This window comes from Bos mutus, chromosome 28 (genome assembly GCF_027580195.1).
Source record: "Bos mutus isolate GX-2022 chromosome 28, NWIPB_WYAK_1.1, whole genome shotgun sequence".
In the NCBI taxonomy this organism is placed as follows: Eukaryota; Metazoa; Chordata; class Mammalia; order Artiodactyla; family Bovidae; genus Bos; species Bos mutus.
Window position 1 is genome coordinate 31,648,848 of NC_091644.1, and position 27,372 is coordinate 31,676,219.

Consider the following 27,372-nt stretch of genomic DNA (forward strand, 5'->3'; position numbering starts at 1 on the left):
CTGAGAGGGGCTGTAAACAACACAACTCAGTAACAATGAGCACGCCAGATCTTGCTTTCTGATCCCATTCTCCCATAAAAGAAACCAGGGCTCCTTAGAGAAATGGCTGATTCTAGAGCTGGCCAAGGAATATAAAGATGAGCTTAGCTATCCTGCAATGCTAGAAAGCGACTGCTCAAAAAAGAAAGAAAAGGCACCAACACTGGGGATACATCAAAGCGACACAGGAACCAGGTCAAAGAGCTCCCAATGGCCAAAGCTGGAACAATCTGAGCACCAAAATAAAGGAGTGCTGCCTTCTACCCCAGAGTATAACATAAATATGCATAGTCTATACTGATATAACAAATGACTGAATAAAGAAATAAAAGTGGGGCTCTTCCCTGGTGGTTCAGAGGTCAAGACTTTGTGCTTCTGATGCAGGAGGCAGAGGCTGGACCCCTGTTTGGGGAACTAAGATCCCACATGCTCAGAACATGGCCCCAAAAAATTAATTAAAAATAATGATGATGATCAAAAAATTTTTTAAATAATCAACAAATAAAGAGATAAACCAGTAATTAATAAATAAGAAGTAAACCAATCTCCCATGCAGAAGAATTCCAAATATTACCTAGACTCTCCCCTTACAAGGAGGTAGAGCAGAAGTCCCTACTGAAGTGTGGGCTGAACATCAGCACTTCCTTCTGGGTCCATTATAGAAAGAGGAAATGTTTAAAGAGCATCATTACAGTAAAGAAACCTGACAGATACTACGTCAGCCAAGCGATCAGGATTAGCATCAATAGTGACAGGTCATATAGATGATATGTGGTGAAAACAGTACTTCACCGCTCTAGTCTCACTCCCCAAAACTCATCACCCTAGCTGAACCAGGAGAAAAACCTCAGACGAACCCCCAAATGAGGGACATTCCTAACCAGTACCCCCTCAAACTCATCAAAAACACGGGGAGTCTGAGAATCTGTCAGCCAAAAGAAGCCTAAGGAAATGTGACAATTAATGTAATGTGGTATTCTGCATGGGATCCTGGAAGAGAGAAGGCACATCAGGTAAAAAAAAAAGAAGGAAATCTGAATAAAATATAGATTCTGAGTCATAACAATATACCATTATCGTGAAAATGTGCCACACTAATGTAAGGTGTTAATAATAAGAGAAAACAGGGTGGGCTATATGGGGACTCTCTACTATATTCACAACTATTCTGTAAATCTGAAATTGCTCTAAAATAAAGTTTATTTTTTAAAAATTCTACTAGAATGAATTAAAAATTCTCACCAGGGAAGAAAATCATACGTTATTTCTCTAGGTATCAATTTAAACACATCTAAAAGTCTAGCACATTCTTTAAATATTAAAAATAAAATGAAGCCTGATACATTTACAAGGCAGGAGGCCAAACATTATCATTTTTTTAAAGTGTGTCATTTTTTTTAAAAAAGTACAAACATCCTTTGGATTGCAAAACTGATACTTTAATACTGATTTTTTTCTTAAGTATTTGAAACTACTGATAAGATAATAGGACAACAAATTAAATTATGATAATAAAAGGACCATTCATTTTAGGTAAAACTGTGGTCAGCCGTGGGAGTCATTTGGCTCTGGGTTTTTTTCCTGCCACCATAAGAGCCACTGAATACTGAATCCCAGAGGTGACTCCTACAGGACTGGTAACCAGGATTACCCGCTACCTGGAGGAGTGACAAGGCATCTTTCTGTACTCTGTACTTAAGTCTGAAAATAGGTACTATGTTACTTGGCCCATAATTACTCTTTTATTAACAATCTGGACTTGTTATCAATAGTAAAATCAAGAGACTGATGACTGATCAACTATACTTCAATAATATATATTTTTAGTTTGGAGTCTAAATGTAAAAAAAAAAAATCAAATTTCTACCTTTCTGTTTGAACAACGGGAAGATCTGGCCACACCTGGCTTGCATTTCCAGAGGACAACAACCTGATGCCACCAAGCAGAGCTGTCCCCTGCAGGCCAGGCACTGCCTCTCTGGTTTGCCTTATCCCCCCATCACTCCCTGATTAATATCCCAACCCATTTCACTTATTACGTATAGCTCTACAGTCTTCCACCCTATTACTTCTGAAACCTGAAAACAACAAACGTGGAGACACAGCAACAATATCCATAAGCTAATACAAATAATATTATTATTGTTTCATGACCCAGAAGTATCCCTGATCCATGTAATCAGAGGCAATGCTACTAAAAATGCCAAAACAGCATTAATTGCTTCATTCCGGTTTAAGAAAGAAATCATGGATTAGGTAGATACATCATGGACAAGACAAGAGACAAATACACGCACGCCATTAATTCCCATTTACCTTTAGGAACCTAGAATAAGTAACAGGATGGTCATGGGTTCATTCAGTGAGACAAAGAGGAATAAGGCTCTGGGCACTTGTGTGCACTTCTCTTGGAGCTAAAATAATTGACAACCCAACTAGCTTGCTCCCTAAAGTGTCCCCCCTCCAGAGTTTCTAAAACCTCTAGGGCACTAAAACATCACCAAATATAAGAAAATGGAGAGCCGTCTATGGGGTCGCACAGAGTCGGACATGACTGAAGCGACTTAGCAGTAGCAGCGGCAGCAGAACCTGGCTCGGAGAGGATTTGCTGTACGTTTTACAGAAAATAACTTGATAATCTTCTTTGCATAATAAGTGAACTCCACAAAGGACATGTTAAAAGACCTTCTAGAGACAGCAGGACTAATGAGTGGGTTGGTTTGTTTCACTAAGGTGGAATATGCAATTTTGGGCAGCAGCAAAATTTCTTGGAAAAAGGGAAAAAAAGAGGCCTGGAGCTGCCACCAGAGGGCTAACTTCACCCTCTCCCAAGGCAGGGCCCTGCCTCTGTAGACAGTGTTTGTCCAACAAATATCTGAAGAATAGGAGACAGATTCTGAGCCTAATTGGAGCTCACTCACTCTTCTTGACATTTTCTATTTCTGTTACATATATGCAATAAATTGAAAGAAAAACTTTGAAGTCAAGTTAGTTCCAGCTAGTCATCATTTATGTCCAAGAGACAAGACATATCCTCAGATACAGAAGAAAAACACCACAAATTAGTATCAAACCTTATACTCTCGTATCTAATAAAGGAGTCAGAATCGCAAACAACTTGAGGCCATAGTGATATATACTCTTAAGGATAAAGTTGAAATTTTCCATTTTAAACTTTGAAAGAATGAAATTATTCGCAAAAATATATCCAAGGGGTAACTTTTGAAGCAACCTGCTAGAGTACACGGAGAAGGCAGTGGCACTCCACTCCAGTACCCTTGCCTGGAAAATCCCATGGATGGAGGGGACTGGTGGGCTGCAGTCCACGGGGTCACAAAGAGTCAGACACAACTGAGCGACTTCACTTTCCCTTTTCACTTTCATGCATTGGAGAAGGAAATGGCAACCCACTCCAGTGTTCTTTCCTAGAGAATCCCCGGGATGGGGGAGCCTGGCGGGCTGCCATCTATGGGGTCGCACAGAGTTGGACACGACTGAAGCGACTTAGCAGCAGCAGCAGCAGCAGCTAGAGTACATCTATGAAAATGTAAATATAAGTATTTAATTATAAACCAATACTACAATAATAGCACATCTATACATCTTAAACTAAAAGATGACTAAAATAATCTAAAAGGCAAAGCTAAAGTAAGCAGTGTAATAGGAGTAACCACGTATTACTTTTAGAGTAAAACAAGCGCCATTTATAAAAAGCCTGTAGTATCTAAAAATGCTTTGAATAATAATTCAGCTATAGTTTCAAATTGTTTCCAAGCCTTTAATTTGGTACTGAATAACCTGAATCAATGGACTTTTTGTTTTCCAATTACTTATTCATTTGCTTAGTCTTCATAAAGTTTCTCCTGAAAAAAGCACTGTGGTTAGGAAAACTATCCTATGCAATCCTTACTACAGCCATATTATGCTAAAGAATACACATTTATAATATTCATTAGCTAATTCACAATCTAGAATAAAGTGAGTTTTTTGTAATAATTACAAATAGTCAAGGATGCTTTTGATTAGATGGAGAAGACTCCATCACATAAAAGAACTGAATGTCATATCAAGGCAATGGGTCCCACTAACAGAAACTAAATATATAAAACTGTACATCCACAGAAACAAAACTCATTGTACTCTGCCATCCTCTAAGTCCCCCAGTCCACTGCATTACATGGCATAAATTCTATGAGAACACAGTCCACGGTTACTCAAAGAGACACTCCATTTGTTGCAGAAAGGGCAGATATTTTTATATTTAAGAAGTTACTATGAAAGAATATGCTGACTTACTTATTGCAATAATTATATATCTAGACTATTTTAAAGTTCAATTCTAGCCAAAATATTTTCTTAAAACATCAAGGAGTAATGTTGCAAAATGAAAACCAAAAATATAAGTATGGGTCTTTTATGAAAAATTCATTGAAAACCAAGGAATAATTTGTAACAAAACCACAAGTGAAGTTCCATATAAATTCCCCTTAAAAGTTATTCCCTCTGAAGCTTACTGTCTCATGGCTTGTTTTCCTCCATATCTTTAAAATTAGAAAAACAGCAATCATTTGATGAAAAGAAAACAATTCTGTGAAATTCGACTTCCAGTAGAGACAGACAAGGTAACAGAGACCCTCCTATTGTGGTTAACTAAACAAAGATGAACATTTTTTAAAATCCACTTGCAGGCATCACAGCATCAACAAGACATTGAAGAACTGCCAAGCCAGGATACAGTGAAGAACAGAAGACCAGGAATGGGAAAGCAGCATCGAGTGCCTTCTCCATGGGAACATGTGCTGATTTCAGGGGGAGCATCTGAGAACCACCTCATGCCCTGCACAACCTCTCAGCGAGAAGCCAGAGAGCCAGGCATTGGAGTTATGTAAGAGGATATGAACTTGAGCTTGAGCAAGCTCCAGGAGATGGCGAAGGAGAGGGAAGCCTGGAGTGCTGCAGTCCATGGGGTCACAAAGAGTCGGACATGACACACTGAACAACAACAAAGATGACATCCTACTGAACAAATGCATCACCAAAGTGACTGTCCAGATAGCCAGGAAACACGAAAAGATGCTTAACCTCATTAGTAATCAAGAACGCGCACAATTGAAGCCACAGTGGAATGCTGCTACATCCTTAACAAAATGACTACAACATAAAAGATTTACAACACCTATCAGTGGCAAAGTTACAGAGCACCTGGAAAACTCTTAAGACTGCAGATACAGTGCAAGGTGGTAATGACCACTTCGGAAAACTGGCAGTATCCTCTAAAACAAAACATATTCTTACCATGTAAAATTTTCATCCCAAGGCACACATCCAAGAGAAATTAGTCCATCAAACTACATACACAACAACACTCATAGCAGCTTTATTCATAATAGCTAAACGGAGAAGGCAACGGCACCCCACTGCAGTACTGTTGCCTGGAAAATCCCATGGATGGAGGAGCCTGGTAGGCTGCAGTCCATGGGGTTGTGAAGAGTTGGACATGACTGAGCGACTTCACTTTCACTTTTCACTTTCATGCATTGGAGAAGGAAATGGCAACCCACTCCAGTGTTCTTGCCTTGTTCTTCCCCCAGGGACGGGGGAGCCTGGTGGGCTGCCGTCTATGGGGTCGCACAGAGTCGGACACGACTGAAGCGACTTAGCAGCAGCAGCAGCAACAGATAAAAAATAAATGATTGTCAGTACAATAAACTGGTACATGCATACAATAAAATACTCCAGAGCAAACAAAAGAACAAATATGCAGCGATAAACATATTTAAATAAAACTAAGGAAACTGGTCTCCAGCAAAAATTGTATTATAAAGTAAACTTAAAGGGTTTTTTTTTTTTAGAATGAAGGTAAACATTACATAGAAACTTGGTTGTTAAGGAAGAAATGAAAAGCTAAAAAAATGGCAAATATGTAAATAGATTCACAAACTTATCCTCTTGATTTCTTGAAAATACACATGACTGTACAAAACAAAAATTTATAACATTGTACTGTGGGGTTTCTAATTTGTGGCAGTGGCTCAGTTGTGTCAGACTTTTTGCGATACGTGGATGATAGCCCGCTGGGCTCCTCTGTCCATGGAATTCTCCAGGCAAGAATACTGGAGTGCATAGTCATTCCCTTCTCCAGGGTATCTCCCCAACCCAGGGATCAAACCCAGGTCTCTTGCATTGCAGACAGACTCTACCGTCTGAGCCACCAGAGAAGCCATAACACATATAGGACCGAAATAATAAAAACTGGAGGACTTGAGGATGCATAGTGTTATACTATATCTACTATTCTAAAAAATAAGGAAAAGAGCTACTGCTAGAAATCTAAAGTTAAATGGAAATTTTATAAGAAATCAATTAACCTAAAAGAAGGCTGGGCAGGAAAAAAAGATCAAAGAAGATGCCATTATATATTTGTTCAAACCCATATAATGTACAACATCAAAAGTGAGCCCTAGTGTAAATTATGGATTTGGTGTGATTACGATGTGCCAATGTAGGGTTAGCAGTTAGAACCACTAAACTACTCTGGTGGGAGATGTTGTTAATGACTATCCATGTGAGGACAGGGAACGGATGGGAAAACTCGGAAACTTCTGCTCAATTTTCCTGTGAACCCAAAACTGCTCTAAAAAATAAAGTCTATTGAAAATAAAATTAAAAAACAAATGAGACAAATAACAAATAGTAAAGTTACAGTAAAAAACAACAGTAAAAATCCAACATCAATAATCACATTAAATATGTATGGAACTAACAGTCCAATAAAAAGGCAAGGGTTGTCACATGGAGAGGATAAATTATGATATGTTCATACCACAGAAAACATTCAGCAATGAAAATCAATAAACTCCAATATATACAATATAGATCAATTTCAAATTTTGAGAGAGAAGGCCAGACCCAACAGGTTATATACAATATAATTGCATTTAGATGAAGTTTAAAACAAGGCAAAACCCAACAAACTATACAGGGATGGAGATTCATATATAAAACACACACACACACACACACACACACACGTGGCAGAACTATATGGTAAACTAAAACAGATACTATTCTCCAATGAAGAGACTTATGACTTCAAAGGAGTAGGCATGAGGTTAGTGCTTCTGCTGCTGCTGCTAAGTCGCTTCAGTCACTTTCCTGAGATGCTGATAACATTGTCTTTCTTGACCTGAGTGGTGTAAATCATTTATAATTCACTTTTGCTACATTTCTTGTATCTCTATTAAACTTGACGATTCAAATGATCAAAAACAAAAATCGCTCTGAAATGACTGACTAGACTGTTGTTGTTGTTTAGTTGCTGTGTCTGACTCTGCAACCCCATGGACTGCACCACACCAGGCTTTCCTGTCCTTCACCATTTCCCAGAGTTTGCTCAAACTCACATCCATTGAGTCGGTACTGCTATCCAACCATCTCACGTTTGAAATGTTTGGATGGCAACAGTCATAATAAAAGCACTCAAAAAAAGTATATTTAGAAAAGGCACTCACGGTGATAAAACACAGGAAAATTCTGTATCACAAGTTCAGTGCCACAAAGTTTTCAAATTCATAAATATAATAATCATATAATGTTCCTTGATTAGCTATTTTCTAAATGTGAAATTCAATTCAATTTTGTAATGGATAATAAAAGTTTACCAATGACTAGGTCAATTCTTCCAAAAGGTTTGAGTTTCTCATTACTCCAAAAACTGCATAGTCTTATTTTCAACACTAGCATAAGACTTTTCAGGTGACATATTTTGGTATATTTTGAATTAATAGAAAATCGGACAACATAAGCATGACTGAAAGAATGCCAGCTTCATAGAAGGTAGTTTCTTTTGTCTTCTTAATTAAAAATTACTGTGAAGCCACCCATGTGCCAATCCAGGACACATAAGAGATGCAAGTTCAATCCCTGGGTCAGGAAGATCCCCTGGAGGAGGGCATGGCAACCCACTCCAGTATTCTTGCCTAGAGAATTCCAAGACAGAGGAGCCTGGTGGGCTATAGCCCCTGGGTCACAGAGAGTCAGGTACAGCTGAAGTGACTTAGCATGCACACATATGAAGATACAGAAAACAGACCTGTGATTGCCAAGGGGAGGGATGGGAAGTTTAGAATTACAGATGCAAACTATTATATATAGGATGGATAAACAACAACAATTTCCTATTGTATAGCACAAGGAACTATATTCAAATCTTATGATAAACCATGAAGGAAAAGAATATGAAAAATAATAAATACATAAAACTGAGTAACTTTGCTGCAGAGCAGAAATCAACATAACATGGTAAATCAACTATTCTTCAACACAATTTTTTTAATTACTGTGAAAATCATTGGCCGGATGAGTTTAACAGCTTTCACTCTTAGTGTATACAATTCAAGTAGGTATAGACTTTTTTCACCCAAGGATTAACCTCTCTCACCTCCCATAGCAACAACAAAAATATCTAGAATTTTAAAATAGCTTTCTTCAAGACTTCCTTGGCAGTCCATGCTCTCAATGCAAGGAGCACTGGTTTGATCCCTGGTTGGAGAACTGTTCCTGCTTTATTGACTATGCCAAAGCCTTTGACTGTGTGGATCACAATAAACTGTGGAAAATTCTGAGAGATAGGAATATCAGACCACCTGACCTGCCTCTTGAGAAATCTATATGCAGGTCAGGAAGCAACAGTTAGAACCAGACATGGAACAACAGACTGGTTCCAAATAGGAAAAGGAGTACGTCAAGGCTGTATATAGTCACTCTGCTTATTTAACTTATATGCAGAGTACATCATGAGAAATGCTGGGCAGGAAGAAGCACAAGCTGGAATCAAGATTGCCGGGAGAAATATCAATAACCTCAGATATGCAGATGACATCACCCTTATGGCAGAAAGTGAAGAGGAACTAAAAAGCCTCTTGATGAAAGTGAAAGAGGAGAATGAAAAAGTTGGCTTAAGGCTCAACATTCAGAAAATGAAGATCATGGCATCTGGTCCCATCACTTCATGGGAAATAGATGGAGAAACAGTGGAAACAGTGTCAGAATTTATTTTGGGGGGCTCCAAAATCACTGCAGCTGGTGACTGCAGCCATGAAATTAAAAGACGCTTACTCCTTGGAAGGAAAGTTATGACCAACCTAGATAGCATATTCAAAAGCAGAGACATCACTTTGCCAACAAAGGTCCGTCTACTCAAGTCTATGTTTTTCCAGTAGTCATGTATGGATGTGAGAGTTGGACTGTGAAGAACGCTGAGCACCGAAGAATTGATGCTTTTGAACTATGGTGTTGGAGAAGACTCTTGAGAGTCCCTTGGACTGCAAGGAGATCCAACCAGTTCATTCTGAAGGAGATCAGTCCTGGGTGTTCTTTGGAAGGAATGATGCTAAAGCTGAAACTCCAGTACTTTGGCCACCTCATGCAAAGAGCTGACTCATTGGAAAAGACTCTGATGCTGGGAAGGATTAGGGGCAGGAGGAGAAGGGGACGACAGAGGATGAGATGGCTGGATGGCATCACCGACTCAATGGACATGAGTTTGAGTGAACTCCAGGAGTTGGTGATGGACAGGGAGGCCTGGCGTGCTGCAATTCATGGGGTCGCAAAAAGTCAGTCACGACTGAGCAACTGAGCTGAACTGAACTGGAAAACTAAGATCCCACATGCTGCACAGGACAGCCGAAAGTCTTTTTTGTTTAAAAAATCTTTATTCTTCTCCAACACTAATTCCAATTCACCCTCAAAGATTTGGGTAGGCCAGGTGTGTTCTCACATCAGTTGGAGGTCATGAACTCAGACGTGGCTTTACTCAGTTAGTGGACACAGGAACCCTGGGCGTGCTGAATTCGAAGAGGGACACAGCTGAAGGAACGCTTCCTCTGCCACATTTCCGAGCACTGAAGTCAAGTGTCCCTTCTACGGATGACAAAATGAGCACGAGAAAAAGGCACATACACCTTGGGGCAGTGGGAAAACATGGTCATTTGATGCCATCTGTTTCTAATTTCCAGAAAATTTAATTCTAACATGTATAATTTTGAGGCGAGGGGCTTGTTTTGCTTTTTGGTGTTGAAAGAGAGTAGGTGGATTTATGTCTCCAGTGGACTCTGGCACTGCTACAAACTGCACAAATGCATATATTCCTGAATATGGAGTGATCTGAACTTACACAGCACTGAGTCAGAGGTTCTAGATCCACTTTCCAAATCTAACTGCCTCATCACCAAGCTGCTGCTGCTAAGTCACTTCCGTCGTGTCCGACTCTGTGTGACCCCACAGACGGCAGCCCACCAGGCTCCCCCGTCCCTGGGATTCTCCAGGCAAGAACACTGGAGTGGGTTGCCATTTCCTTCTCCAGTGCTCGAAAGTGAAAAGTGAAAGTGAAGTCGCTCAGTCCTGTCCAACTCTTCACAACCCCATGGACTGCAGCCTATCAGGCTCCTCCGTCCATGGGATTTTCCAGGCAAGAGTACTGGAGTGGGGTGCCATCACCTTCTCCACCTCATCACCATGGCCAACCTCAATTTCTCTGCCTCCAAAATTGGGAAACTAGTTTCTTAAGAATGATTAAGAGATACTGAGAAATGTTAAAATGTTCAAAGACTAATCATGTATTACCCCTAAATAAGTATATCCTGCTGTGTGGCATAACAGAGAAACATATTAATTAGTGATGCCATAACTAAGTACCATAAACTAGATGGCTTAAACTATAGCAACTTGAACTAAAAATTTAAATTTAAAATTCTGGAAGCTAGAAGACCAAAATGAAGGGGCTTCGAGGCTGGCTTCTTCTGAGCGCTGAGGGATGGCCAGGTTCTCCTACTGTGTCTTCACACTGTCTGCCCTCTATGGGTCTGTGTGTCCAAATTTCCCTTTACAAATACATCGGTTATACGGGATCAGGGTCCACCCTCATGATTTCACTTTGATTACCTATGTAAAGACCCGATCTCTAAACAAGGTCACATTCTGAGATTCTGGGGGTCAGAACATCAACATATGAATTTTGAGTGGACACAATTCAATCTATTAATATGACATATACAGACATATATGTATGTGTATATTATACATATGCATGTATATATGTTCTTTTCACTTTCATGCATTGGAGAAGGAAATGGCAACCCACTCCAGTGTTCTTGCCTGGAGAATCCCAGGGACGGGGGAGCCTGGTGGGCTGCCGTCTACGGGGTCGCACAGAGCCGGACACAACTGAAGCAACTTAGCAGTAGCAGCAACAGCAGAACCGTTCTAATCAATTATCATGACAATTTAATTGTACCGCTTTTCACTGCACTTTTAAAGTTTTTTTTACTGAAGTATTATTGATTTACAATGTTGTGTCAATCGCTGCGGTAAAGTGACTCAGTTCTTGTATCTTTTCCATTATGGCTTATTACACAATACTGACTGTAGTTCCCTGCGCTATACATTAGGACCTTGTATTTTATTTCATCCTACTTCTAAAGTGTCTCATATCCCTAGTAACGTGTATTTTTAACACAGTGTGTGGCATTTTTAATTCTTTCCTTTCTAGATTCATAGCACAGATCGCACTTACATATCCATGCTTCAAGGCTTAACAGAGGTGTTTCTAGTCAAACAGCCTGAAACAAACATTCAAAATAGGGCATTCTTTCCAATGGAGGTAAAGATTATAGTGTAACCAGCAGGAATGTGCAAGCAGGCAATAATTTAATTTAGTAGCTGAGCCAAACCATGATAGTCCACTTGAAAAATAAAGAAATCTGAGAAAGTGATACTGTTACAATTGTTAACTATGGAATGCAAGAACATTTAAACTTCAAGTCATACAAATCCATTCCATATATTTATTTTTTTAAAGAAATGTTTATTCAGTACATTTGGGGTTTGAGAGCTTGAAAATAACTGAATCCCTTTTCCTGTTATAGGCATGTTAACACCAAATGTAAATGCTATTACGTGGTTCCAGTTACCACAGGAACCTGCCTTCATGCTGACTTATTTTTACGCATCTCTCAGAAGGAAATATTCATGGTTCAAGTTTCAAAGGATTTGTTTTCACCCTTATGAAATGTACAAAGTGTTCACCTCTTGAAACTTTTAACAAAAGGTAAAGAATTTGCCAGGATTCTTCAAGTGCTTTTGCTCTTTCATTTTGAAAACTTTTAAATAGTTTTTAAAAGATCGTGACTGGTTATAAAGGTTTACCTAAGGCAAATCTGTCATGTCAGTCATATCAGGTTAACATGACAACCAAAAATGAGATGACAGCGCACAGGAGTTTTCCTTTTTTGGATTTTTATTGTAGTCAATAAAACATAAAATTTACCACTTCTTAACCTTTTTTAAGGTTTCTTTGCAAGTAACTCCAAGATGGCGGAATAGAATAATGTGCGCTCACCTTCTCCTGTGGGAATTCCAAAATTACAACTCACTGCTGAACAACGATCGACGGGAGAATGTTGGATCCCACCAAAAAAAGATACCCCATGTCCAAGGGCAAAGGAGAAGCCCCAGCAAGATGGCAGGAGGGGCAAAATTGAATTTAGAATTAAACCCCATAACCGCCAGAGACGCTCGGAGGGCTCTAACAAACCTTGTATGCACCAGGACCCAGAGACCCCACAAAGACTGAGCCAGAACTGTGTTTGAGAGTCTCCTGAGGAGGGACGGGTCAGCAGTGGCCTGCCGCAGGGCCAGGGGCTCTGGGTGCAGCAGACCTGGGTATGGCATAAGCCCTCTTGGAGGAGGTCGCCATTAACCCCACCACAGAGCCACCAGAACTTACACAGGACTGGGGAAACACTCTCTTGGAGAGGGCACAGACAAAAGCTTATGTGCACCAGGACCCAGGAGAAAGGAGCAGTGACCTCACAAGAGACTGACCCAGACTTGCCCATGAGCGTTCAGGAGTCTCTGGCAGAGGCGTGGGTCGGCGGTGGCCTGCTGCAGGGTTGGGGGCACTGAGTGTAGCAATGTGTGCATGCAGGGGACTTTTTCATTACCCCCACCGTAGTTTGGCCTCAGGTCAAACAACAGGGAGGGAACACAGCCCCACACATTAACAAAAAACCCGATTAAAGATTTACTGAACATGGCACCACCCATCAGAACAAGACCAGGTTTCCCCCTCAGTCATCTCTCCCTGGTCATCTCTCCCACCAGGAAGCTTCTTCCATAAGCCTCTTATCCTTCCCCATCAGAGGGCAGGCAGAATGAAGACCACAATCACAAAAAACTAACCAATCTGATCGCATGGACCACAGCCTTGTCTAACTCAATGAAACTATGAGCCATGCCGTGTAGGGCCACCCAAGTCAGACAGGTCATGGTGGAGAGTTCCAACAAAAATGTGAATCACTGGAGAAGGGAATGGCAAACCACTTCAGTATTCTTGCCTTGAGAACCCCATGAACAGTATGAAAAGGCAAAAAGATAGGACACTGAAAGATGAACTCTCCAGGTCGGTAGGTGCCCAATATGCTACTAGAGATCAGTGGAGAAACAACTTCAGAAAGAATGAAGAGACGGAGCCAAAGCAAAAATAACACCCAGTTGTGGATGTAACTGGAGATGGAACTAAAGCCCAATGCTTTAAAGAGCAATACTGCAGAGGAACCTGGAATGTTAGGTCCATGAATCAAGACACATTGGAAGTGGTCAAACAGGAGTTGGCAAGAGTGAACATTGAAATTTTAGGAATCAGCTAACTAAAATGAACTGGAATGGGTGAATTTAACACAGATGACCATTATATCTACTACTGTGGGCAAGAATCCCTTAGAAGAAATGGAGTAGCCATCATAGTCAACAAAAGATATGAAATGCAGTACTTGGATGCAATCTCAAATATGACAGAATGATCTCTGTTCGTTTCCAAGGCAAACCGTTCAATATCACAGTAATCCAAGTCTATGCCCCAACCAGTAATGCTGAAGAAGCTGAAGTTGAACAGTTCTATGAAGACCTACAAGACCTTCTAGAACTAACACCCAAAAAAGATGTCCTTTTCACTAGAGGGGACTGGAATGCAAAAGTAGGAAGTCAAGAGATACCTGGAGTAACAGGCAAAATTGGTCTTGGAGTACAAAACAAAGCAGGTCAAAGGCTAACAGAGTTTTGCCAAGAGAGTGCACTGGTCATAGTAAACACCCTCTTCCAACAACACAAGAGAAGACTCTACACAAGGACATCACCAGATGGTCAACTCCAAAATCACACTGATTATATTCTTTGCAGCCAAAGATGGAGAAGTTCCATACAGTCAGCGAAAATAAGACTGGGAGCTGACTGTGGCTCAGATCATGAACTCCTTATTGTCAAATTCAGACTTAAATTGAAGAAAGTAGGGAAAACCACAAGACCACTGAGGTATGACCTAAATCAAATTCCTTACGACTATACAGTGGAAGTGAGAAACAGATTCAAGGGATTAGATCTGATAGACAGAGTGCCTGAAAAACTATGGACGGAGGTTCGTGACATTATACAGGAGGCAGTGATCAAGACCATCCCCAAGAAAAACAAATGCAAAAAGGCAACATGGCTGTCTAAGGAGGCCTTACAAATGGCTGAGAAAAGAAGAGAAGTGAAAGGCAAAGGAGAAAAAGAAAGATATACCCATCTGAATGCAGAGTTCCAAAGAATAGCAAGGAGAGATTAGAAAGCCTTCCTCAGTGGTCAGTGCAAAGAAATAAAGGAAAACAACAGAATGGGAAAGACCAGAGATCTCTTCAAGAAAATTAGAGATACCAAGGGAACATTTCATGCTATATGGGGACAATAAAGGACAGAAATGGTATGGACCTAACAGAAGCAGAAGATATTAAGAAGAGATAGTAGCAATATACAGAAGAACTGCACAAAAAAGATCTTCATGACCAAGATAACCACGATGATGTGATCACTCACCTAGAGCCAGAGATCCTGGAATGTGAAGTCAAGTGGGCCTTAGGAAGCATCACTATTAACAAAGCTAGTGGAGTGATGGAATTCCAGTGGAGCTATTTCAAATCCTAAAAGATGATGTTGTGAAAGTGCTGCACTCAATATGCCAACAAATTTGGAAAACTCAGCAGTGGCCACAAGACTGGAAGAGGTCAGTTTTCATTCCAATCCCAAAGAAAGGCAATGCCAAAGAATGCTCAAACTACCACACAATTGCACCCATCTCACATGCTAGCCGGAGAAGGCAATGGCACCCCACTCCAGTACTCTTACCTGGAAAATCCCACGGACGGAGGAGCCTGGTAGGCTGCAGTCCATGGGGTCGTGAAGAGTCAGACACGACTGAGAGACTTCACTTTCACTTTTCACTTTCATGCACTGGAGAAGGAAATGGCAACCCACTCCAGTGTTCTTGCCTGGAGAACCCCAGGGACGGTGGAGCCTGGTGAGCTGCCATCTATGGGGTCGCAAAGAGTCGGACACGACTGAAGTGACTTAGCAGCAGCGGCAGCACATGCTAGCAAAAAAAATGTTCCAAATTCTCCAAGCCAGGCTTCAACAGTATGTGAACCGTGAACTTCCAGATGTTCAAGCTGGATTCAGAAAAGACAGAGGAACCAGAGATCAAATTGCCAATATCCACTGGATCATCGAAAAAGCAAGAGAGTTCCAGAAAAACATCTCCTTCTGTTTTATTGACTATGCCAAAGCTTTTGACTGTGTGGATCACAACAAACTGTGGAAAATTCTTCAAGAGATGGGAATACCAGACCACCTGACCTGCCTCTTGAGAAATCTGTAGGCAGGTCAGGAAGCAACAGTTAGAACTGACATGGAACAACCAACTGGCTCCAAATCAGAAAGGAGTACATCAAGGCTGTATATTGTCACCCTGCTTATTTAACTTACATGCAGAATACATCATGAGAAACACTGGGCTGGATGAAACACAAGCTGGAATCAAGATTTCCAGGAGAAATATCAATAACCTCAGATATGCAGATGACACCACCCTTATGGCAGAAAGCAAAGAAGAACTAAAGAACTTCTTGATGAAAGTGAAAGAGGAAAGTGAAAAAGTTGGCTTAAAACTCAACATTCAGAAAAATGGCATCCAATCCCATCACTTCATGGCACATAGATGAGGAAACAATGGAAACAGTGACAGACTTAATTTTGAGGGGGGGTTCCAAAATCACTGAAGATAGTGACTTCAGCCATGAAATTAAAAGATGCTTGCTCCTTGGAAGAAAAGTTATGACCAACCTAGACAGCATATTAAAAAGCAGAGACATTACTTTGCCAACAAAGGTCCATCTAGTCAAAGCTATGGTTTTTCCAGTAGTCATGTATGGATGTGAGAGTTGGACTAAAAAGAAAGCTGAACACCAAAGAATTGATGCTTTTGAACTGTGGGGTTGGAGAAAACTCTTCAGAGTCCCTTGGACTGCAAGGAGATCAAACCAGTCAATACTAAAGAAATCAGTCCTGAATATTCATTGGAAGGACTGATGCTGAAGCTGAAGCTCCAATACTTAGGTCACCTGATGCAAAGAACTGACTCACTGGAAAAGACCCTGATGCTGGGAAAGATTGAAGGCAGGAGGAGAAGGGGATGATGGAGGATGAGATGGTTGGATAGAATCACCAACTCAATGGACATGAGTCTGAGTAAGCTCCAGGAGTTGGTGATGGACAGGGAAGCCTGGCGTGCTGCAGTTCATGGGGTCGCAAAGAGCTGTACACGACTGAGCAACTAAAATGAACTTTTCTTAAATATACGGTACAGAAGTGTTAACTGTATGCACAGTGTCGTGCATCAGATCTCTAGAAGTTCCTCATCTTTGAAAATGGATGCCATAACCACTGAGGACTCTCTGCTCCCCTCCCCTCAACCCCTTACACCAGCACTATAGTCTATGTTTCTAAGACTGACTATCTTTGATGCCTCATATAAGTGGAATCATGCAATATTTATCTTTTTGTGCCTGGCTTACTTCACTTTTCACTTAGTATAATGTCCTCAAGCTTCATCCATGTTGTAACACGTGATAAGATTTCCCTCCTTTTAAATGTGAGTTATGTCCTATTGTATGTACATACCATCTTTTCTTTATCCATTTATCTGCTGATGAACATTTAGGTTGCTTCCAACTCTTGGCTACTGTGAATAATCCTGTAATGAATGGGTGTAAAGCTATCTCTAGAATGTTATTTTCAACTCTTTTGTATCTATACCCAGAAGTAGGACTGCTGGATGATATGATAAACTTATACCAAGGCTTTGATTTAGCTTGTGCTAAATCATTTTTTAAATTCATAGCTTTGAGGTATTTTATTATAAAAACCTGGTACTCATATAAATGAATAAGAACTTAAAAGTCATCATACATTTACTTCATTTTTTAGTTTGACCTCCTAGGAAATCTTTAGCTTCATTGATTTTGGCCACTATACAAGAAGACTTACACCTAATTTTAATGCTGCTTCCCATTTTGTCATTTGGGGTTCAAACCCACGTCACTGCTGACCCATCGGGTTTTTTAGTAGCATGCTGTTTAGTCTCCATGTGTTTGTTCTTTTCCCATTTTTCTTGCTATGTCTGATTTCCAGGTTCATACCATTGTGGTCAGAAAAGATGTTTGAAATAATTTCTATCCTCCTAGGTCTTTAATTCATTTTGAGTTAATTTTTATATATGGTGAAAAGTAAGGGTCCATGTGAATCCTTTTCAATGTGGGTATCCAGTTTTCTTATTACCACTTGTTGAAGAGACTATCCTTTCCCCATTGTATAGCCTTGGCACCTTGGTCAATGAGAAGGTTTATTTCTGGGCTCTCTATTGTCTATATGTCTGTCTTCATGCTAGTACAATTATGGGCATTTTTAAGATTTTTTTTTTTGCAGCAGTGGGTCTCCCTTGCTGCACGTGGGCTTTCTCTAGTTGTGGTGAGTGGGGGCTGCTCTTCGTTGCAGTGCAGACTCCTCATGTGGTGGCTTCTCTCCTGTTGCAGAGCAGAGGCACTAGGCATGGAGGGCCAGCAGTTGTAGCTCTCGGTCCCTAGAGTATGGATTCAGTACTTGTGGCTCACGGGCTCAGTTGCTCCGCTGGATGTGGGCTCTTCCCAGACCAAGGATCGAACCCGTGCCCCCTGCATTATAAGGCAGATTCTTAACCACTGGACCACCAGGGAAACCCTCAATTGTTTTGATTATTGTAACTTTGTAATATGTTTGAAGTCATGAAGTGTGAGGCTTCCAACTCTGTACTTCTTTCTCAAGACTGGTTTCACTATTTGGGATCCTTTGAGATTCTGTATGAGTTTTTAGTTTTTTTCTATGTCTTCAAATATGTCATTGAGATTTTGATAGAGTTTGCAATATAGATAGTGACATGTTTTTATTCCTTTCTCATTTTCTTTTGTGCATCTATTATAGGAATTTTCTTTACCAGAGAACTTATTCCATATGTTTTAGTGATTATGAACTCCCTTCGGTTTTATTTGTCCAGGAAGGTCTTTATTTCTCTTTAACTTCTGAAGGGTACTTTTGCTGAATATAGCATTTTTAGCTGACAAGTTTTTTTCTTTCTTTCTTTGAATAGATCATTCCAGTCCCTTCTGACCTATAATATTTCTGCTAAGAAATCTGCTGATAATCTTACACAAGTTCCCTTGTGACATAACAAGTTACTTTTCTCTCATTTCTCTCAAGATTCTCAGTCTTTGATTTCTGATTGTTTGATCACTTTGCATGGACATTTTTTGGGTTCATCCTAGTTGGACTCTTAGGCTTCTTGAATTTGGATGTTCATTTCCATCCTTAGATTTGGGAAGTTTCCTGCCATTATTTCTTCAAAGAAGCTGTCTGCTTATCTCTCTCTCCTCTTATAGTATATATTGGTCCATAAATACCTAAGGCTTTTTTCACTTTTCGTCTTTTTTCATTTCATTCCTCTGAATCAATAATTTCAAATGAACTGTCTTAAAGTCACCGATTCTTTCTTCTGCCTGACCAAGTCTGATGTTGATCCCCTCTAGGGAATTTTTCAATTCAGTTACTGTATCCTTCAGCTCCAGAATTTGTTTGGTTCTTTTTTATAGTTTTTCTTTGTTGATATTCTCACTTTGTTCATACATTGCTTTGTTTATTTTATTTACTGTGTTCTCTTGCAGTACACTGAGGTTCTTTCAAATGATTATTTTGAATTCTTTGTCAGGTAACTCATAGATCTTTATTTCCAGGGTCAGCTTAAGGTTTACTTCGTCCACTTGATTGGTCCATGTCTTGCTTTTTTGTGTGCCATGTTATTTGCCTTGTTATCTTATGATTTTTCACTTAAAAAAAAATAGCCACCTCTCCCAGTCTTTATAGATTGGCCTCATTGAGGAAGACTTCCATCAATCATCCCAGCAAGAGATTCTGGAGGCCTTTCAAATCTTTCAGAAGGTTTGCCTCTTCTCTGGGCATGCTGGGAAAAGAAAGTCGGCTGATTTCTTTTTCATGAGGCTCTTGCTCCCTCTAATGTCTGTCTGCAGTACTGCAGGTTTAACTATGCCAGATCCCCATCAGTACTCCAAGTCAGGCAAAATAAAAACCAATCCCTTGGGTAGTTCCCCTAAAAGCTGGAAAGTCAAAGGTGTGTTCCACTATTCTCTTTCCATTCCAAGGGAGAACCAGCAAATTGGGCTTTTTCTCCCAATTTCTAGCTTTGCTAGCTTAGGAAAGGGGCTGGTGTAGATGAAATGAAACCACTTTGATAACCCATTTTACTGCTGCTATTCTTGTCTTTGAGCTTGTCGAGGCATTCTCATAATGACCCTTGAATTGTATATTGTTATTAAGTCAGTGTTTCTGTCAGAGAGTGAGTTCTGGAGCTTCTTACTCCATCATCTTTCTGGCCACACAAAGATTTATTTCTACAATCTCACATTACAGCAAACTCAAGAGAAACACACACAGTAGAAGTCATCAAGAATTTACAGTAACAACTTTGATTGAGAACAAAGAATATGTAACATTTTAAACATCCACTTACCTCTCTCCCTTTTTTTTTTCTTTTTGCATTTAAAGTTTATGAAGATATCACACAATACACACCATCTCACCCACCACTTCATCTCTGATTCCAGTCAGGCTACAGTAAAATGCTCTGTTCACGTGTAAACTGACTTTGTACTGGATAGCTGCTGCTGCTGCTGCTGCTAAGTCGCTTCAGTCGTGTCCGACTCTGTGCGACCCCACAGACGGCAGCCCACCAGGCTCCCCCGTCCCTGGGATTCTCCAGGCAAAAACACTGGAGTGGGTTGCCATTTCCTTCTCCAATGCATAGAGCGAAAAGTGAAAGTGAAGTCGCTCAGTCGTGTCCAACTCTTAGCGACCCCATGGACTGCAGCCTACCAGGCTCCTCTGTCCATGGGAGTCTCCAGGCAAGAGTACTGGAGTGGGGTGCCATTGCCTTCTCCGGTACTGGATAGCACTCATCTCAAACAGTAAACAGACTTCTCACTTCCTGCTCTGGAAGTCTGTCAGATGTCTTCTGAGGCTGGTAGGTGTCACGTGTATGTAACTCAGAAGTAAAGAGGTAAATCTCATGAGGCAACCTCTGTGTGTGTGTGTGTGTGTGTGTGTGTGTGTGTGCACGTGCTCAGTTGCTCAATCGTGTCCAATTCGGCAACACTATGGACTGTAGCCTGCCAGGCTTTCTGTCTACGGGAGATTCCAGGTAAGAATACTTGAGTGAGTTGCCCGTTTCCTACTCCAGGGGATCTCTCTGACCCAGGGATCAAACCGGCACCTCCTGCACTGACAGGCAGATTCTCTACCAGAGCGACCTGGGAATCCTCAATCCTCTTCAAAGAGGGACAGAAGTTGATAGACAAATGATTCTTTCAAGTCACTTAGATGTATGATTCAGGGATGCAGACTCTGGAATGCACCAGAAACAGCCATTACCCTCAGAGGTAACCAAGTCAATTATGCATCATTGTATTGGCTTTGCCTTCTTCCCCATATGACTGCCTTTATTCCCTCACTTCCTCTCCTTGAGAGCACTTCCCAAATAAACTAGTTACAACAAGCCTTTATCTTGTGGGATAGAGGTAGGCAACCCCAGACTAAGATGCACATTAAGTAAACACAGCCTTATTCTACGGGATGTCCTTTTCTTTCCTATTAACAAGTTTAGGTAGATTTTCTTTTCTACTAGATTGTATTCTTTTTAAAGGTAAAAGGCCTCATTCACTGTGCAGTCCCCAACGCATGACCTCATGATTTTAACACACACAGTAATTTCCCACCACGTTTTTCAAATGGCCCTGCTATTTCTGAATGATTTATTATGAGAGACAATTTTCACAAGCTTGAAAGCTAATCATTTATGCAGAACGTCCTTCATATTCAAATCCATTTTTCTATTTTTTTTTGTTCAATCCTACTTGCTTAGACTTGGTCAAATAAACTTTCCATAGATAATTCATCCCAGATATTCATTCACTGCTGATAATTTGGGGGGCTGTGCTGCATGGCTTGCGAGATCTTAGTTCCCCAACCAGGGACTGAACCTGGCAGTGAAAACACCAAGTCCTAACCACTGGATTTCCAGGGAACTCCCCGTAAATATACTTTTGAAGCGATCTTTCTGTTGAGGTGACAATATGACTGCCAGCAATGTTTTACTAAATTATAGATCCCTATAAGAAAATTAAAACTCTGTATCTTGGATTTCTATTTCTCATATAAAAAATTCTTTAAGAAAAACATTCCCCCTGGACTAAAACATTTTATATGACTGCTCCTCCAATACTGAAGCTAAACATACATTTTCCTGACTTTTTAAAAGTAAATCAGTATAATCAAGCAATTTAAAAAAATAAAAGCCTGTCACAATATGACTTTGAATGGCACTTCATAAGTTCACCATATGATAAAGAAATTAACTCAAAACATAAATAATACAACCTTCAGTGGTATTCTGTACAAGATAAGAAATACTGTGTTAGTTCTCAATAATCAATACACAATTAAATCAATGCTGAAAATACTTAAAATGTGGGCATACAGATGTCTTTTTAACTGAGATTTTCCTCTAATGAACATTAGGGCTTCCCTGGTGGCTCAGATAGTAAAGAATCCACCTGCAATGCAGGAGACTTGGGTTTAATCCCTGGGTCAGGAAGATCCCCTGGAGAAGGGAATGGCTACCCATTCCAGTATCCTGGCCTGGAGAATCACATGGGCAGAGGAGCCTGGTGGGCTACAGTCCATGGGGTCACAAATAGTTGGACATGACTGAACGACTAACACTTTCACTTTTTTCTAATGAACATTATTACGTTTCCCAGCTACATTTCTCTAGTGGTTTGTATGACAGATATAAACCCTGGCACATGAAACTTGATAACTGGACACACTGGCAAAGGAGGAAGGAAAATGTGACAAAAAGATGCTACTTGGGGAAGCATAGTCTCCTTTGTTCTTCTAACACAGTATGTCAACACCAACAAGTCTCAGCTATGATGTACACTGTCCTTCCTGCTCAATTACTGCAGAAACCCTTACATTAGCTAACATAGAGCCCACAGAATACACAGCACTGTAAACCTGACTGCCAAGATGCCAGAAAGCAGAGCTTGTGGTCAGCTGTCTTGGAAACACTCACTCCTCCAAGGATACTGCAACTGTTTTCATTTCACCATCTTCCCCCATTTGCTGTGAATGCTCATGTGTGCGATTCAGATCAAGGCAAATTCCCACCAAAACTACTCATGGATGTAGAGCTGAGTTAGCCTCTAACACCACACGCCATTAGTACTGGGTTTATATCGCATACTGTGCGAAAGACCCAGAATCCAGGGGATGGAAAGGATTTTAGGGGGCAGCTAATCTGAACCCTAAGAGGTTAAGTGACTTGTACAAGGTGACAGTGTCAGGGGAAAGACCAGGTCATAAACTCAAGTTGCTCAAGTCATCCACTGTACTGGGAGATACTGGGAGAAGTAGTTTATCTCGCTCCTACCTAAAATACCTTAGTGAATATCCTCATGTAATGAACAAACTAACATAAAAAACCATCTCTTACTTAGATGGTTTTAAATCATATTTACATATTTAAACAAGTATCTGGAAATGTATAGAATAAAAAGAAGAATATTATAATAATAATAATAACAGTAAAAATAATAATCTGTAACCAAATACACTGAAAAATTATATTCACTTTGACAAATTTCAATTTATAAAACTAATGTAGTTCAGACATAGACACAAACCTCGCTTGAATGAAGTTTCGCATATCCTCATTCAAAACGCCACATTCATGTTTTATCACTAGGAATATAACATTCGACTGGACTCGAAAGTGCAAAAAGACTACCTTGCATGTGGAGAATTACTCTGCCTTACTTACTTAAGTAAGGCAAAACTATTTTGTGTCTTTTTTTAAGGCTTTATCTATTTATTTTTGGCCACACCACAGGGCATGTGGGATCTTAGTTCCCTGAGCAGGGATTGAACCCACACTCCCTGCAGTGGAAGTGCAGAGTCTTAACCACTGGACCACCAGGGATGTCCCTATTTGGTGTTCCATAAGGTCAAGCACGTACTTTAGCTTTAAAGCTCCATCCTATGAGGTCAGTGCAGGTCCACCAGCCCAAAACAGGACAGTCTTTAATCCAGATCCATCATGAGTCATTTACTCGGTAAACACACACAAGTTATTTTTCACAGCACTGGGCTAGATGCTACAGAAGAACAGGAGGTGAGTTTGAAACACACAGACTATTAGGTACAGGGCACCAACAACGAGCCAACTTTATACACATTTTCATATAATCTTCACAATAACCCTAGGAGACAGGTGTTATTATACCTGTTTCACAAAGGAAAGGACAGAGAAAACCTAACCAAAGGTAGCAGAAGGTAGTGCTTTGGAACATCTGCACTCTCACCAAGAATCCTAACCCATCTCCATGCCTACCACCACAGCCCTCTGCATTTCAGCAGGGAACTGATAAAGCACTGAAATCTGTTCTGGAGTAGAGCTGCTCATCCTAGACTCAGATTTGATACGTCTCCACAGTATATAAGAGCTTTGACTCTACAACAAGGAAAACTAGTGTCTAGATCCACTCACAATTCCAAAAATTCACAGGAGTTACAGCTTTTTTGTCCGTAAAACAAAGATCCAAACAGTATCTACATCTCATGTGCTGTTGCATGAGAGGCTGAAATGATTGCAGAGGCATAAAGCACCAGAACACTGCACATAGTCAGTGCCCAATTAAAGTTGGCAGCTGCTTTAAAAATTACCATCATTTTTTAGTAACTATATTCCTCAAAACTGTTTCCTCGGAATATAGTTCCAAAGGAGAAAAAAGCTACGTAATTCACATTCACTATAAGGCTCTCCTGGAATGTGAAATTAAGTGGGCCTTAGAAAGCATCACTACGAACAAAGCTAGTGGAGGTGATGGAATTCCAGTTGAGCTATTCCAAATCCTGAAAGGTGATGCTGTGAAAGTGCTGCACTCAATATGCCAGCAAATGTGGAAAACTCAGCAGTGGCCACAGGACTGGAAAAGGTCAGTTTTCATTCGAATCCCAAAGAAAGGCAATGCCAAAGAGTGCTCAAACTACTGCACAATTGCACTCATCTCACACGCTAGTGAAGTAATGCTCAAAATTCTCCAAGCCAGGCTTCAGCAATATGTGAACCGTGAACTTCCTGATGTTCAAGCTGGTTTTAGAAAAGGCAGAGGAACCAGAGATCAAATTGCCAACATCCGCTGGATCATGGAAAAAGCAAGAGAGTTCCAGAAAAACATCTATTTCTGCTTTATTGACTATGCCAAAGCCTTCGACTGTGTGGATCACAATAAACTGTGGAAAATTCTGAAAGAGACGGGAATACCAGACCACCTGACCTGCCTCTTGAGAAATTTGTATGCAGGTCAGGAAGCGACAGTTAGAACTGGACATGGAACAACAGACTGGTTCCAAATAGGAAAAGGAGTACGTCAAGGCTATATATTGTCACCCTGCTTATTTAACTTATATGCAGAGTACATCATGAGAAACACTGGAAGAAACACAAGCTGGAATCAAGATTGCCGGGAGAAATGTCAATAACCTCAGATATGCAGATGACACCACCCTTACAGCAGAAAGTGAAGAGGAACTCAAAAGCCTCTTGATGAAAGTGAAAGTGGAGAGTGAAAAAGTTGGCTTAAAGCTCAACATTCAGAAAACGAAGATCATGGCATCCGGTCCCATCACTTCATGGGAAATAGATGGGGAAACAGTGGAAACAGTGTCAGACTTTATTTTTCTGGGCTCCAAAATCACTACAGATGGTGACTGCAGCCATGAAATTAAAAGACGCTTACTCCTTGGAAGGAAAGTTATGACCAACCTAGATAGCATATTCAAAAGCAGAGACGTTACTTTGCCAACAAAGGTTCGTCTAGTCAAGGCTATGGTTTTTCCTGTGGTCATGTATGGATGTGAGAGTTGGACTGTGAAGAAGGCTGAGCACCGAAGAATTGATGCTTTTGAAGTGTTGTGTTGGAGAAGACTCTTGAGAGTCCATTGGACTGCAAGGAAATACAACCAGTCCATTCTGAAGGGGATCAGCCCTGGGATTTCTTTGGAAGGAATGATGCTAAAGCTGAAACTCCAGTACTCTGGCCACCTCATGCGAAGAGTTGACTCATTGGAAAAGACTCTGATGCTGGGAGGGATTGGGGGCAGGAGGAGAAGGGGACGACAGAGGATGAGATGGCTGGATAGCATCACTGACTCGATGGACGTGAGTTTGAGTGAACTCCGGGAGTTGGCGATGGACAGGGAGGCCTGGCGTGCTGAGATTCATGGGGTCGCAAAGAGTCGGACACGACTGAGCGACTGATCTGATCTGATCTGATCTGATAAGGCTCTCTATAACTGCAAAAAAAGTTTTTTGATCAGATGTACCATTATCCAACCATAAAATTTTAATTGAAAACTGCTTAGAAATACAAAAACATTTAATATAGTAGATTAATGATGAATACAAAAATCAATGCTCCAACTACATAAACTCCACACAAATAGTCAAGGATGTATCTCAAGGACTACACTTCTCTTTTTTTATTTTTTTTGGCTGAGCTAAGCAGCATGTGAGATCTTAGTTCCCTGACAAGGGATCAAACCCACATCCTTAGCAGTGAAAGTGTAGAGTCCTAACCACTGGACAGCCAGGATTACATCCCAAGGATTACATTCCCAAGGATTACATTCCAAGGCAGAAAAATGAAAACAGCTATAGGATAGTGAAATGGCAAATTATTACTTTTCTTTTTAAAAGTTTCCCTTATATTGCTTTTTAAATTTCTGTAATAAAAAAAAAATGTGTGTTCTTAAGTTAATTCATAATATACTAAATAGGTATCTATGACATCTGACTTAATAGGAGTCTGTAAGAAAATCAAATCATTCTGAGCCTGCTATGCAATAATAAAAACAGTACATCCGCTCCACAGAAATATATAGGTTTGTGCTCTTCCCCCAAGTTCCTGACAGCAAGCCACTGGAAACATGTGCCAGTTAAAAATTATGCTCCTAGACTAAAATGATTCAAGGCAGTTTAATGGTTTAAAGCTTCAAGGTGGAGAATGCTTACTGCTAGGTGGCTCCAGTGGTAAAGAACCTACCTGCCAAGACAGGGAACACAAGAGATGCCGGTTCAACCCCTGGGTTGGGAAGATCCCCTGGAGGAGGGCACGGCAACCAATTCCAGTATTCTTGCCTGGAGAACCCCATGCACAGAGGAGCCTGGCAGGCTACAGTCCATGGGGTCACAAAGCGTCAGACAAGACTAAAGCGACACTTGGTTCAAGGGTGCTGTGTTGTACTCAAGGGTAAAGAGAATCAAAGAAAGAAAAGAATTCAACTCTTCTTTGGTTTTGATTTATATGATTCCCAGACATGCTAATGGTGTATGATAAACATCATTCAAAGTTTTCGATGAAGGAAACAAACAGAACTCTAACTCTAGATTGGTCGTTCAGTTATTTCCTAATCTCTCACCACCACTAACTCAAGCCAGGTGGTGGGATCACAGGTACCAGGAGCAGACAGCCTACAAATCTGTTGTCTCTTCTGCCCAACCCGTGAATCTTGCCAGAAAATATTTTTGCAAATTTATCAAAAGCCTTAAAAATGTCTATTCCCTTTGAGCTAAAATTTTCACTAGAAAGAATTTTTCCTACGAGAACAATTAAGGATGGAAAAAATGTTTTTCAGGCAAAAAGGGTTTGGGGCAGCATGTTAACACCCATTACCTGATAACTCTTGAGTATCACACTACATATGACACTGGTACATGCTTGATATACAGTATTTTTCTTATAA

At 40.5% G+C, this 27,372-nt stretch overlaps 1 protein-coding gene and 1 non-coding gene across 6 annotated transcripts in view; both read right to left on the reverse strand.

Moving 5' to 3' along the window:
* The window catches only part of BICC1 (BicC family RNA binding protein 1), a 352,248-nt gene that overhangs the window by 314,189 nt on the left and 10,687 nt on the right, over positions 1-27,372 (reverse strand). Inside the window, exon 1 of one of the 5 annotated variants that reach the window (XM_070364953.1) lies at positions 15,256-15,439. The exons of the other annotated variants lie outside the window; for them this stretch is intronic. The gene's annotated coding sequence lies outside the window, so the exon portion shown is untranslated. Of the gene's footprint in view, positions 1-15,255; positions 15,440-27,372 lie in introns of those variants that run through there. 5 annotated transcript variants of the gene reach the window in all.
* On the reverse strand, positions 23,476-23,548 carry TRNAG-UCC (transfer RNA glycine (anticodon UCC)). Its single transcript has one exon. It is a non-coding gene; the product is annotated as a tRNA-Gly (tRNA).